The 14,103-nt window shown below is 38.5% G+C and overlaps 1 long non-coding RNA gene across 1 annotated transcript; it reads left to right on the plus strand.

The window, feature by feature from the left end:
• The first annotated feature begins 721 nt into the window (after nt 1-721).
• Nucleotides 722-3,602, plus strand: LOC133206523 (uncharacterized). Its single transcript, XR_009723804.1, has 3 exons — nt 722-794; nt 2,948-3,101; nt 3,424-3,602. It is a non-coding gene; the product is annotated as an uncharacterized LOC133206523 (long non-coding RNA).
• The last annotated feature ends 10,501 nt before the right edge of the window (nt 3,603-14,103 follow it).

The following is a 14,103-nucleotide window of genomic DNA, read 5'->3' on the forward strand; positions in this document are numbered from 1 at the left end:
AAACAAATGAAAACTAGGATAAATAACTGGTTCAAGTCACTAGATGGTTGTAGCATAAAGAAAGGCTATGATAACTGACTGGCCAGGCATAGCTGTGGTCTTCGCTGCAGAAGGCAGCGGTGATACCCAGCCTCCATGTGTGAAGTGTGAGTGTCCAGCACTCAGTGCCACTCTGAGATTAACCTCCCTGAACAGAATCCAAATCTGCATTCTTTTCCCTAAGAAAAATGGAGTCCAGATCATCTTGCACCTAGGCCATTTTATAAACTACTACTTTTAATATTTAGCTAACACCTGGCAAAACGAACTGTGCTAATGTTCTCTCACTGTAGTATGTCTAGAACTGCATGAATGCAGGTTAACATGCATCTTTTCTACTGCCAGATGTTGATGTCAGTATGCTGGATTGCATTCTGAAACAGAGCTAGGAGCACATAGTCTGAGATATAGACGCAACTGCAGCTCCATTTTCAAGTTGGAAAGTTAACACATTATTTGAAATCTAGGTATTGATTTCTCTGTTTGCCCTTACTTCTCCTTCACCACTTGCAGTAATATAGGCTGTGCCTCACTCAAAGCAAACTTACAGAAAGCCATTTTTCCATCAGTGTTCATCAGAATGGATTTTCTTAAGAGCATACAGCTTTTTAAACCACAAATTCTTCTTTTCTGTGGTGAAAAACTTGTACTCCTGTAAACTGATTATTGACACTTTCCTTCTCTGCAGAGTTGAAGATATGCACAAAGCAAGGAAGGAGGTGTTTGTTGCAGCAGATTCTGCAGAGTTAATACAGGTAACACAATTGCATCAGTGGGGGCTTGATTAAACATTTCACTGTAACTTTATCATAAGGAGTTAGCAATACACCTTAATATATTACTAATAGTAATGAATTGCCATAAAATAGAATCAACTGGGTTGGAAAAGACCTGTAAGATTATCAAGTCCAACTGTTACCCCAGGACTGCCAAGTCCATCACTAAACCATGTCACTTCATGTCTTGGAAGACTGGGATCAGTTTAACAAGTAGTTAAGTTGTTTTAAGTCTATAACAAAACCAGTAATGTTTTACATTTTCAAATAGTAAAAAGTTAACAAACTCTTGAATTCGCATTACTAAGTACTAGCTTCCTGATATTAAATGACTAGAGTTACATTGTTGAGAAAAACCCCAGATGAAGTTAATATTTTCAAGTCAACCTTGAAAATGTGTTAACAAGATGAATGATTTGAGCAGGTCATATCAACTTTAGAAGGTATAAAGTAACATAAATACTTCAGAAGACTGGAACTGCTTAGTACAAAACGATGGTTTAGCCTCATTGGCTAACTTTCAAAAGAGATCTTCCCAAAAGATACTGTAAAGAAATGTGAAAACAAGACAGAACCCAACAGGAGAAGGCACGTTTTCCTAGGTTAGGGCAGTAGTCACAGCGAATAAATCTGGATTATAGCTAGCTGCGCTTCATTTGTACGTTACATTATTGATACTAAGAGAACGATTTGGAGGCATGTAGCTTTTAATGTTTGGCTTTAAGAGCCAACCTGTATAATAGAGATGAGGAGTCTTGGGAATGTCTTCTGCCTAGATTGCAATTGATTTTGTGGCAGAATGGCAAAATCAGTCAAAATCAAAAGAGAGTGGCTAAACCTGCATAGCCAGCATCCTGCACAGAAGCCCAGCAATGGGCAGCTCACAGAGGTGAGCCCAGAGCGAAGAAGTGTTGAAGCAAACAATCAGCTTTCAAAGACCAGGAACAGCTAAAAATGAGGGGGGGAGGAAGGAAGAGGATAAAAGCAAATAAACCTCTGAGCCTTCAATAGTTTGCAGAGGTTTTGTCAAGTTAATATTTGTATCAGGTAGACTCAGTACTTGGAGATGTAGTCCTCAAGAAGCTGAAAACTGACAATTATCTGGACAATTTCTTCTGTAATAGTAGCCATGTGGTAGTCAGTGTCTGTTCACTAACAAAGACATAATCCTACTTTTAGCTGAAAACCAGAAATCAATCAGTTCATCTCTTTACACTTTTCAGACCCCAGCCATCACAGAGTTCTCAACTCGGAAAGCAAAACAAGCAATACAGTTAAAGCACTGATCCTAATGGTCTCACAAGCACTTAGAAACAGTGATGACTCCTACTTAAGCTCTGCATCCCCTGGGTTCTGTTTGTTGTCAGCTATGAGGCAGCAGAGGCTGTCTCTTATCCACGTACAGCAGGAGTGGAGGTGTTTTTCTCATTAGGAATTACAAAACTCAGCAGCAAACAACACTCCATCAGGTTTGTTTCAAAATGCTTTCTTTCAGTTATAACTTTCCTGGGGAAGTTTTATAATGCTTTGGCATTCCCCAAATCCTGCTTGAAAGCTGTAATAAAAGGAAAAGATATTAAAACTATAATGAAAGAGTGGAGTTTTTAATCCCAGCCAACTCTGGCATGCTGCTGGAGAGAAGATAGGTTAGAAAATACTTTTCAGCCACATTCTGACAGCAAGGGATTTTTTTTTTTTTTTCACAAAAATTAAACCACTGTACCTTCTAATAAAGTTGCAGGAGATTATGTACAATCCACAGTGAGATAAGTAATAGGGATTGTTCCTGGATGTTACTGTTATGTCGAATTGAGGTTTTCAAGTGAGATAGTGAGAAGCAATTCACATCCACCTGAAACATGTCAGGATGAAGACAAGTCTAGGTGATGTATTGGATCAGGATCAGAAGCAGTTTATTTTACAATGCTGTGTAATTTTTGTAATTGCAGGTGAATGTTCTAATTCTAGGTGTGTTATGATTTGGGGATTAGAGGGGGAAAAATCACATTTTGTTAATTATATCAAATGGTGCTATTTCAAATGTAATACGAGAAATACTAAGATAGGAAACTATCACTATTGGCAGGTTTGTCCAGAGCTCTTTTGATAACTGAGTTCTTTTCATACCTTAGGGATTTTCAGGCTAAAAATCTGGAGGTTGCACAAGTTGGTGGTGGAGTAACTCTCCAATGCAAGGACAGACTGAGAGAGAAAATGGAGAACTGCTCTATTTACAAAGAACTGTTGAAGACACAAAGTGTGGACCTCTGGCCCTATGGAAAAGAGGTATGCATACATTGTCACTGTATCATCTGCTGTCTTTGCAATAAGATAGGTAGCTGCAAAAGCAGAGCAGAATGTGAGGTTTGACATAGACTGTTCCCTCTACCAGTTTCATATTCTCCCAGAAGAAACAATGAGGATGGGATGGATGTGCTCAGGCAGCCTCTCTTCCCTGCTTTCTTGCTTGCATTAAGGAATAATTTGGCAAGCAGCCCTGATCTGTAACTATAGCAGGAGTAAACACCTACTCAAAGAATTTATTGCATGGAATGAAGGATAGTGTGACCACAGTTGCTACTGCAACTCTGCATCTTTCTCCGTATAGGATGGTGTGGGTTGCAGCAGGTGTTCCAGGATGGAGCACACGGCAAAGTGGCAGCAAGTGCTTGCTTGACTCTGTTAGGAAATCCTACTTCTGTGATGGTCAGTAATACCAAACAGTTGTGATCGATACATCCAGGGATATCAGGCAGTTATTTTCTGTGGTTTTATTTGCAGCTCTGATCACAAATACTTTGAAGTAGTGACAGGGAAGTGGAAATACAGACATGCAAAATGTATACATCATGTTCACTGAACAAGAAAACTCAAAACAGAAACATGAACCAAAACTTAGTAGAGGTGGTTGTCAGTCTTAAACTTAGCAGTGGTTTAGGGCTGAAGAGTTTCTCGTTATCACATACTCATTCCTTCTAGTTGCAGAAATTAAAGATTAATTAACACTTGAAAATAAACAGAAGTCTTCTATTTGAAAATGTGATGGATATTGTAGCAGTGGGATAGTTTTTGGTAGAACAATAAAAAAATAATAGGCTGGATGTTGTGAACCTGAAGAACATGGATGTGCATAGACAACCTCTTGAAGGCTGGTCTTAGCTGCTCCTTGTTCTTATGCCATTTCCTTTAAGGTTCATTGGGTGAGCATTGGTGTGTTTTAAATAAACACTAATAGGGAACTGTGGTAGCAGAGTAACAGAGATTTGCTTTCAAAGCTCATTGTGAGTTTCGGAAATGCTTTTAGTAAGAAGAATAACAGTCCTCTGAAACTTGTCTGGTGTTCACTCATTAGGAGGAAGTACTGTTCTTACTGCATAAATTGCAAAAAACATTTGTTTTCAGTGTACGCCTGAGGGAGTTAGCAACATTACCATCCCATATGTATTACATTAAACACTTTAAGTCACTTTAATAATGCTTGCGAGTTTGGAATCAGATGCAAGACTGGAATGATTTAAAGGTCCTTAAAATGAATGAACCATGGGATTATTTTAAGCGTAATTATTTCTATTTAAAAATATTATTCATAAAACATTCAATTTTGGCAACTAAAGAGATTGATTTTTGGCAGGCTCTTTTTATATTAGGCTTAATGAAATCACTTAAATTCAGATATTCAATGTGACCAATGATTTATAAGTGCCTAATTTGACATGTATTGGAATGCCATTATCATAAATCTTTCTAAATATCAAATATCATATCATTTGGACCCCACAGAATTGCTGGTTTCCTGAGATATAGTACCATATTTGTGATGTAAATCAGTTTCTAAATTACTTGGAAAAGTGTTAGAAAGTGGATCATTTAATGCTTACCTACCTTTTGTAAAGCCTGTTGAAGATTTTAATGAAGCACTTAGGCAACAACTGTGTCATGCACTTCCGAGTCCATTAGATGGCCAGGCTGTAAAGCTTAATTAGAATAATGCTATGATGTATAGGGAGCTCTGTGCTGCCACTATTCCAAGCCTTGTTGAGAACAGACAAAATCATCTAGTAAAAAGTTAGCTTTAGCGTATTGGACAGAAACTCCTGAAGGAAAAACCGCAAACATTTTCATATAGTGGCTTAAGAGAGAAGGAAACTAGGGTAATGGTCCACATGCATGTCAGCAGTCGTTTTGGATTCCTACATGAAGGGTAAAGAAAGCCTTTTAGCACAACAGTTTGAATGTTAACTGTAGATTTCTTACTCTCGTGAGGAGGATGGAAGGGAGGAGAAAAGCAAACTTCTTTCCCCAAAACTTAGCCTAAAATTTGGCTTCTGTTCTGTACTGAGGAATGTGGGATGAGAGGTAAAGGGACAGCACAGGGTTCTTTTCATATCTCAGTAAGAAGGGCCTGACAACAAATAGCACAATAAAATAGCTGGTTTAATAAGACCAAATAAAAAGAGGCTTGCAGGATAGTGAGTAAATCTTACATCCCTTTAGATGCTGGGAACCCCACATTCATGCAGCATCATGGTAAATACAATGGCAAAAAATGCAGAATTATCAGAAGGGTCCTCATGCCATCATTGTCATGATTGTCATTGTTGGCACAGGGATACAGAAAGGACCATCACACCTCTATTTGTGCATGTGCACGAATGGACGTATGGTTAAAAGCAGGTGCACTATGCATCTGAAATGCCCTTCTGCTGCAAGGGGGCATGGAGTGAAGTTTTGACACAGCCTATATTTTTCGGTCCTCATATTTCTCCCTGGACATCACCCAAGCCCATGACAAATTACATGTCGACAAATTACATGTCAGCAAATTGCTGAACTCAAAGATGTATGGTTGAAACAAGTCAGATTCTCTTAAATATAAACAGATCTCATTAAGGCTGTCTGTAAATTTTATGTCTGGCCAAGAAAGAGTAAGCATAGTGTAGCCTCAAGATAAGCATAAAAATGTGAATGGAACGGTCACTTTTTTTTTTTCTGACAATAGCAAGAAAGGGAACACTAGGTAGTTTTAGAGCTGAAAAATTTAGTGCTGGAAAGTCATCTTGAAATAGGCAGTAGAACTCCACAAGACCAGAGGAGATCTATCCTACTTCATTTTTCTTGCCAGAAAAACAAAACCAACTAACCAAACAACAGAAAACCATGTCAGATTCACCTTTGTTTTCCTCCGCCACAAAAATCCTCTGCAGTGAAGACTACAGCCATTCCTAACCATAAAATCCATTCACTTTCATAATGAGGCTAGAAGCAAATTTCACCTGTATTTTTGAGAAACGTGGAGGCTGTGCAGCCCATGCTGCAATAAGATTCATGCCGCTACAAAAAAAAAAAACCCAAAACAGACCTCCAAATATTTCTAAAGCACAGTTCAGTGGTTTCAATATTTTAGAGTATTCACACAGGTATTTCAAATACAGTACATTTTAATACACCAGTATTTTTCATATAGCATGTTTAATGTTTAACCCATAAGCTTTTCAAAATCTGGGAATTGGGGGGGAGCTTTCTTAAGAGTTTGTTGGTTAACAGGGAGTTTTGGAAGTTAAAAAGAAGTATCCCTTCAAGACAGTGATGTTTCAGGTGAGAGGGGGTACATAGTGTGATGTGCAAGAAAAGACAAAGTGCCAACGCGTTTCCTTGTTTTGTATGCAGAGTATGTTTGTGTCTGGGGGCAGCTGACCAAACACATAAATCAGATTGACTTTACTGGAGCATTGCCTCTAGAGGATAACATGTTAAGAAACTGCAGGCTCTTCTTAACTTTTCATGCTATTCAAAACAAACAGTAACTAAGGTTTCAGTGGAAGATGTGTCCTCAAGCAAATACTACTGTAGCTTACAAAGCCAGAGTTCTTGTAAAATGTTTGCAAGGTAGTCCACCTGATTTTTGTCCAAATCAGATGAATTGCCCACTTTAAATTCCCATTTTTACTCAGTTTAATGATCATCATTAAGTCACAAAAAAGTCAAACCTGATAACTGATGATCATTAAGTAACAGTTAAAAATTAAAGAGGCAGAATTCTAGTTCCAAAACCGCAATATAGGAAAAGCCATGTAACAATGAAGCACACATGCAAAACCTTGAAGGCAAGAAAGTATTATAGGGAGAAATTAAAACATTCACCTGGTCGTGAAGTGGATGCACTTCTTTTTCTAAAATGAACAGTATTCAAAACTCTGTCAGATCACACTGAGGTGTTTTTAGGAAGCAGATTTTTGGTCAAAAGTGCCAAACTCAACAACTTGGTTAACTTCTCCTTTGGAAATATCTGTAGAAACTCTCATTTAAGATTAAGCAGCTCTCATTTCACTGGCATTATGATGTACAAGATGACATTTCTCTGTTAACACGTTCGTATCTACTGAGCATAAATGAGAAAGAAAAGAGAAAGCACAGCTGTGGGGAATAGTTTGCAGTGTGACATATCACGTTAGCCAAGCAACATTACAAAAAGGGAATTCCTGCAACCTACTTCCAGCCCCTAATCTTCCATTAAAAATATTACCGAAATATATTCAGCCTGACTATATTTAATTCATCAGTGAATTACAGTTATAGTAGAATAGTCAAAAGTAGCTAAACTTTTCTGAAAGATAATTAATGTGTGGAAAGAAAGTCATAGCAACAAAGTTCGTTTAGTGTCACCATGAGAGGTGAACAACTTACAAATAGTAGTAGCATACAGACACACACACATCAGTATATCACATACACAAAGCCATCTCAGGGAAACATCCAGCAGGCCTTTTGGACTGAGCGTACAAAAATCTTTGACTTGTCTTATGTCTGACCTGTTATCAGATTTTACCAAGATCTAACATCTAAAACTTCACACAGAGCAAGGGATGAAACGTACCACAGAGAGTAAAAAGAGTAAAAAGCTATCTATTCATGTTATATGGGATTTGAGAAAGAAAAGCCCAACAGAGTCAATCTCACAGCAAAGAACGTTTTCATTACCCAGTGGTTAGTTGAAGACAGCCTAGTCAAACAGCTACAGATTTACTCCTGTGACTCAGAGGCTTTTATTCCATGTATGTGTGGGGGTTTTTGTTAGATGATTCCATTGACTTCTGAAGAGTTATCTTGGATTACACTGATACTGCTAAGATGAGGTAAGCAACCTCAAAAAAATGTAACCAACAGTGCCAACACCAAGGTTAAAAAAAGCTCAGGACTTCAAGAACCTGATGTTGTGTTCACAGATGTATTTTAGAAGCCTGGTTGCAGACCCGTGTACAAATAGAGTACTAGAAATCTCTCCTTCTTGGGGTTTTTCAACAAGAATAAATCTGAATACAGAGCTGAAAAAATGTGACACTGATTGAGGAACAGATTCCAGACAGGAAGCAGGGAAAACATCTCCCACTAAATGATGATAGGGTGTAGAGCTGTATAGCATAGATTCATTTACTTGTCAGTAATAGCTAAAGCACCAAGACAGGAGCCACCCTGTAAGGACCCCAGGAAGGCAGCATTGGGTTGAAAAGAAAGCATAAAACAAAAGAAAACTGCCAAAAGCTCTCTGAATATAAGGTCATACAAGGCAGTTGTAGATAACATGAGCCTTCTCTGGCAGAAATAAATCTTGCAGTGCTTTAAAGAACTGCCTGTTTTCCCATTACTGTCTGGTTTATAGCCCACATGTGTTTCTGTTGGACCCTTTGCCTCAAGAAAAGAATAAGAGGGGTTTGTTTTCTGGTGCTGCTAAGGCACGCTGTAAAGGAGTCTCCACTGAAACCTATTTGTAGTAATAAGTAGGAATTGCAGTCTGGTAGATCTTAACTTAAATGATTCTAGGATAAATGGGATTTCTTGGGTGATGCAATATTGACAAAAGTGTCACCAGCCAGAAGTATGCCTGTGCTTATGCAGAGGCAACAGTGAGGCTTTAGGATCTCAGAAACATACACAGCAGCTTACATCTCCAGGAAGTTGTCACTTACAAACATGGTACAGCAAAAGAGCTACTACCGCGAAGCCAAACAACTTGTGGGGGAAAAATTGCTCAGTTACTAATCTCTTTGGTCTACAAACAATTGTAAGCTTGTTCAAAGTCAGCCTTCTTTCTCCACAGCAAAAATACATAACTTTTCTATAGACCCTCTACAAATGCAGAGTTGCAGGCTTTCTTGTTGATGCCCATTTGCCTTGTCTGCGGGTGTGACTTTGTGGGTGAGGTGCAGATGTCTGTGCTGTCCTAGAGTCAACATAGTGTGTCACAAATCACTTCATGTGAGAGGTATGAAGCTCATAAGATACCCAGTGATGGAGAAAGTGTATGTTTCTCGCCATCAGCCTCTTCCAGCTGCTTCCTCAGCATCCTCTGCTGTTCTGCCTGCTGTTTTGCTAGTGTGTAGCCTCGGGCTTTTGAGTTCTCAGAAGCAATAATTTTAGTTGCTAAGGATGCCAGGAAGGAGAGCACTGCCATTCAGCCAGAACAGAATGAGCGAATTATGCGCAGTGACAGCTCTCTGTAGCCCTCTTTGCTAAGAAGGCAGGAGTCCAGTCCCTAACTCCATTATCCTGCAGACTAGAGTTCACCTCATGGGTTACTTAGTACTAGATGGGAAAGCTGCATGGTATTTACAAAGGAAAGTTCAAAGCTACATGAGTCAGAGCGAGTTCCTCTTTTATTCTTTCACCATGTCAGATACCATAGGATAGCAATTTCCCTAAGTGATATTTAATGCTAATTACTTCAGGGTCAATGAGCTGTAACCAAAAGATCTTTAATAAGGCGTTTCTCGTATGAGGCTTATAATGAGTATTTCCTCAGACGTGTTTCAACTCTTCGTGTGTCTGTCCATACCTAGCCCACACTAGCCTGTATGCTGATGTTCAGCTTCAGACTTTTAGTTTTTGTTACCGAATATCCTCTCATGAGATCCCACCTGGATTACTGTGTTCAGCTCTGGGGCCTCCAACATAAGGAGCTTGTGGAGCTATTGGAACAAGTCCAGAAGAGGGCCATGAAGATGATCAGAGGGCTGAAGACAGGCTGAGAGAGTAGGGCTTGTGCAGCCTGGAGAAGAGAAGGCCACAGAGGGACCTTAAAGCAGCCTTTCAGTACCTAAAGGGGGCCTAAAAGAAATCTGGTGAGAGACTTTTTACAAGGGCTTATAGGGGTAGGACAAAGGGGAATGGCTTTAAGATGAAAGAGGGTAGATTTAGGTTTGATATTAGGAAGAAATTCTTCAGATGAGGGTGGTGAGGCACAGGCACAGGGCAGAGAAGCTATGGCTGCCCCATCCCTGGCAGTGTTTAAGGCCAGGTTGGACACAGGGGCTTGGAGCAACCTGCTCTAGTGGAAGGTGTCCCTGCCAGTGGAGGAGGGTTGGAACTGGATGATCTTTAAGGTCCTTTACAGTTAAAACCATTCTGTGGTTCTGTTGTTTCTATGAAATATGCTCTCCTGCAGAGAGGCTTGACAAGAGGCACATGTAAGCCACTCTCTTCAACACATGACAGCCTTCTCTCTGTGCAGTGTGCTTCTCTCAGTGCCTTCCCTCTGTCCTGTCAGGTTAGAGCTTCCAGAACGATATCACAGGCATGTAATTTGAACTCACCACTCCAAATCTGTGAAAGCAAAACCACATTACTTGCATTTCCAATTGCATGTATTGCAGATGAGTTTGCCTTATCTCCCTTTCCCCCCTTCCCTTTGTCACAGGGGGATAGGATTTATTTGCTCTTTTCTCATGAACATAAACCAAGAAAAAGCAGGCGTTTTCTTTCTGCATAGAAGACAGGAATTCAAGGCTTTTAGAACTGGGATGAAAACCAGGAGTTGCTGAGTGAAATTGTACAGCTCTTTTCTTGCAAAAGCAAGGCCAGATATTGTCTTTGTTTCTTTTGTCCTTCAAGCCGTCGCAGTAGTACCAGTCTTCAAATATGAGTCAGACCCATGGGAGAAGATAAAAGTAATAATTCTGAGTGGCTTTTTATTTATCTTTGAAGATCATGAGGTTTAAGTTCTTAGTCCTGTCTCTGGTGTCCTGAGGCTAGAACTTTTTAAAGAAAGCTGCAATTCTGATATAATCGCATGGCAAAAAGGCTCCCTGAGCTTTGAAGAAGTTTGACCAAGTAGGGAAAAGAAAAAAAATCACCATTTTGCAAACACAAGTTTGTGAGGGCTGTATTATTTAAGGAGAAGGAGCAGCCCTTTTATTCTTTCCCTAGAATATTAACAAAGGTATTTACAAGGTCAGTTGTTGTTAACCAATGAGATTAGAAATACACTGCTAGTGAGAAAAACAGTTGGTTAACATTTACACAGTGCTTACTCGGAGGTACTGTAATATTTGCAAAACGACTCTATAAATTAAAGTGTTATAAATTTGTACATTAAAATATATTAAATATAAAATTTTATTAAATGGATGGTTTAAAAATAATTGTTATTTACAAAAACATACGCTGCTTTTTTTTCCCCAGTTTGCCAAATGTCTACCAAATTATTTTGGTCAGAAAAAGAAGATAATTGAACTAGACTGCTAAAACTCTGCTGCTATTTTTACATCAATTAGTGGCTTTGGCAAATGTACTGCTGTGAGTTTATGGAAAACCAAACTTAGTTTCCTACACAGCTTCTAAACTGGTTTTTGCCATTTGCTAGGGAGAACTCTGTTGTGGAGTTCCTCCTGCTGACATTTCCCATTCTGACCAGAATGTTTTAGAGAATAAGTAAACAACAGAGATTGAAAGTGAGAATGGTTTCATAGCCTAGTACTTGGCCACTTCTCATCCTGATGAAACACCTGAGCTTCAGCCTCTGCTGCAGTGCATGTTTAAGTGTTCTTTGCAAAGTGGACAAGTACTGACAGAAGGGATTTGGGAAATACTGACAGAGGCAGCCTTGCTTAACGCCCTGGTACTCAGACATTGCTCAGGTGGAGGTGTGATGTGGGTACAGATCTGATAAGCAGAGGGGGAAGTTGAGCAGGGATACTACAAGAAGTTGAAGCTAGCTCATTTATAAATTTTGATTCTTCCTGCTTCGTTCTATTTACTTTTGAGTTTGCTTTTCCAAAGCAAAAACTGATAAGAAGTTGAATGAGAATGTTATCAAAGAATTTATAGTTTATGTCAATTTTCACTGTGAATATTGGAAATTTTTAATGCTGTTCTGTGCTTTAAATCAGTAGGAAGCCTTACATCAGGTACATTTTTGACAACTGGTATGCACTATGCTTTTGTGGCCTTGCAAGACACAAATAAAATTTTCACTATTTAAATCTTCATTATTAAATTTTCATTATATGTGGTACCATTTTTCTGCTCATGTGTCTGAGTTACAGCTATGTGAGCACTGCATCCATGCTGAAAGCTTTCCCATCATGACAAGCTTTTGTTGTAGTTCTGAATGAGAAAGGAACAAGAGACAGTTACTAGTTTTGTTTTCTCACTTTCATGTCTAGTCTATTTCATTAACACACGTTCTATTGAAAAGTCTTGAAAGCTTCTGAAGGAAGCATATATATATATATATATCTTATCTATCTAAACTTCTGGAAGATCCTACCTATGAATACACTGAATTCTAGAATGCCACCACCAGAAAAAAAGTGTTGCAAAAACTGGTAGGTCCAGTTCAATTTGGTTTAAATTCCAAACAGCATCTGTACACGTTTTTTTTCTTAACATGGGAAAGTAGAAGATAAATAAATGGGAGATTCAGTCCAGAGGAAGATCTGTTCTGCTGTCTTTTGAGAAGATGGAGTAGGGTGTTGAATTTTATATGCAGCGACTTTTTTCAGGGTTCTTTCTCTAAAGAAAAGCAAAGCTTTATTAATGGGAAACCCAACTTGTTATCAGGCACTGAATCCCAAAGGGGAGGGCATAGGCTTCTGTAGACAACTTTTGCTTTGTTAGTGAGACCGATATGAAATCTGTGGGATAGAGTTTTGTCTCTTATTTTATTAGCTGCATAGAGTGGCAAGGAGAGAGATGAGGAAGTAATCTGCAGCTGAGAGCATCTGCGAGTAATTCTTAGCCTACTCACTTCAAAAACTTTTACAGCTCACGAAAGTGTAATGAAATGAGGAAAGTCTTACTAACCCGAAATAACTGCAGGTTTCATCAGAAATTAGGTCTTGTAAGCAGAGTAAATGAACTAGCCACCCTCACAACATCTGAAAAGGATGGTCTGTCACAACAGTTGTCTTTTGCAAACCGTACTGACTTTGATTCCTTACATTCAAAATTACCAGCCAACTGATACACAATGCCTTGAAATTATTATCATTATTATTGCTACTTATTTTCCACGTGATTTATACTTTCATACTTAGTGAGCAGATGAAAAATATCTGTGTTCTGTAATTCTCTAATAACTCACGTTATTTTCTTGAGTTTGAAGTATTTTCATTAAAATAATGAGCACTGACATTCCACATGGACATAGCTTCCCTTTGGTATGTAATCCTGCCTAGACTGAAGTTCATAAACCTTAACAAACCAGCATAATGAATGAAATCCTTTGCTTTCTGGAGAAAAGTCATATAAGGTGCTAAATGATGCCTTCCATTATAACTTCCATTGTCCTGAAATCAGGACACAGTCAAAAATATAAACCCTGTCTTGCCTTAGTCTTCTGATGGTAAAGTTGAAACAGATTCTTTATCACTTTCAGCTTACTGTGGAGAAACAGCCCTTCATAGAATAGATTTGAAAATGAAAGATTTTGCTTTATACATTCATGGAATTGGAGCTTTCATTGTAATAGGATTCTGTCTGTGTTAAAAGATGATTTTTGTAACAGAGGCAGAAGCAGTTGCATAATGTAGTACACTCTCCATAAAGACAAAACTTTATTGGAATTTAAGTTAATCACCATAATTGTATGGTATGTACTTTATTAATATTACAGTATGCTGCATTAAATTACTATAATTTTATTAGGAAATGGAGTTCATATTCCCTCTCTCAGAAATGCAGGTATAGGTCATAGTGTTAAAAAGATGTTTGAAAAGTGAAGACTGATATTAAGCTATTCATACTTTTAGAAAAAAACAGGAAGCTTTCCCTTACAAATGTAACTGTATGACTGTTACATGCTTACACTATTTCAGGGATTTTGCCATAGAAGATCAGAAATTACAGCTATTCCATGTGTGATGTTCAGCTATTACTCATGAAAGATGAACTGTACCAAATGCACATTCACAGGGAATATATCCCCCTTTCTTCCAAGGAAAATCATAACCCAGAGACATGAACAATATGTGAACAGTGCTCAGCCTTTCATCTGTCTCTCTCTCTAGATGTA

This window comes from Neopsephotus bourkii, unplaced genomic scaffold, assembly GCF_033783945.1.
Source record: "Neopsephotus bourkii isolate Nb327-2 ecotype Australia unplaced genomic scaffold, CSIRO-AGI_Nbou_v1 NB_1797, whole genome shotgun sequence".
NCBI classification, from domain to species: domain Eukaryota; kingdom Metazoa; phylum Chordata; class Aves; order Psittaciformes; family Psittacidae; genus Neopsephotus; species Neopsephotus bourkii.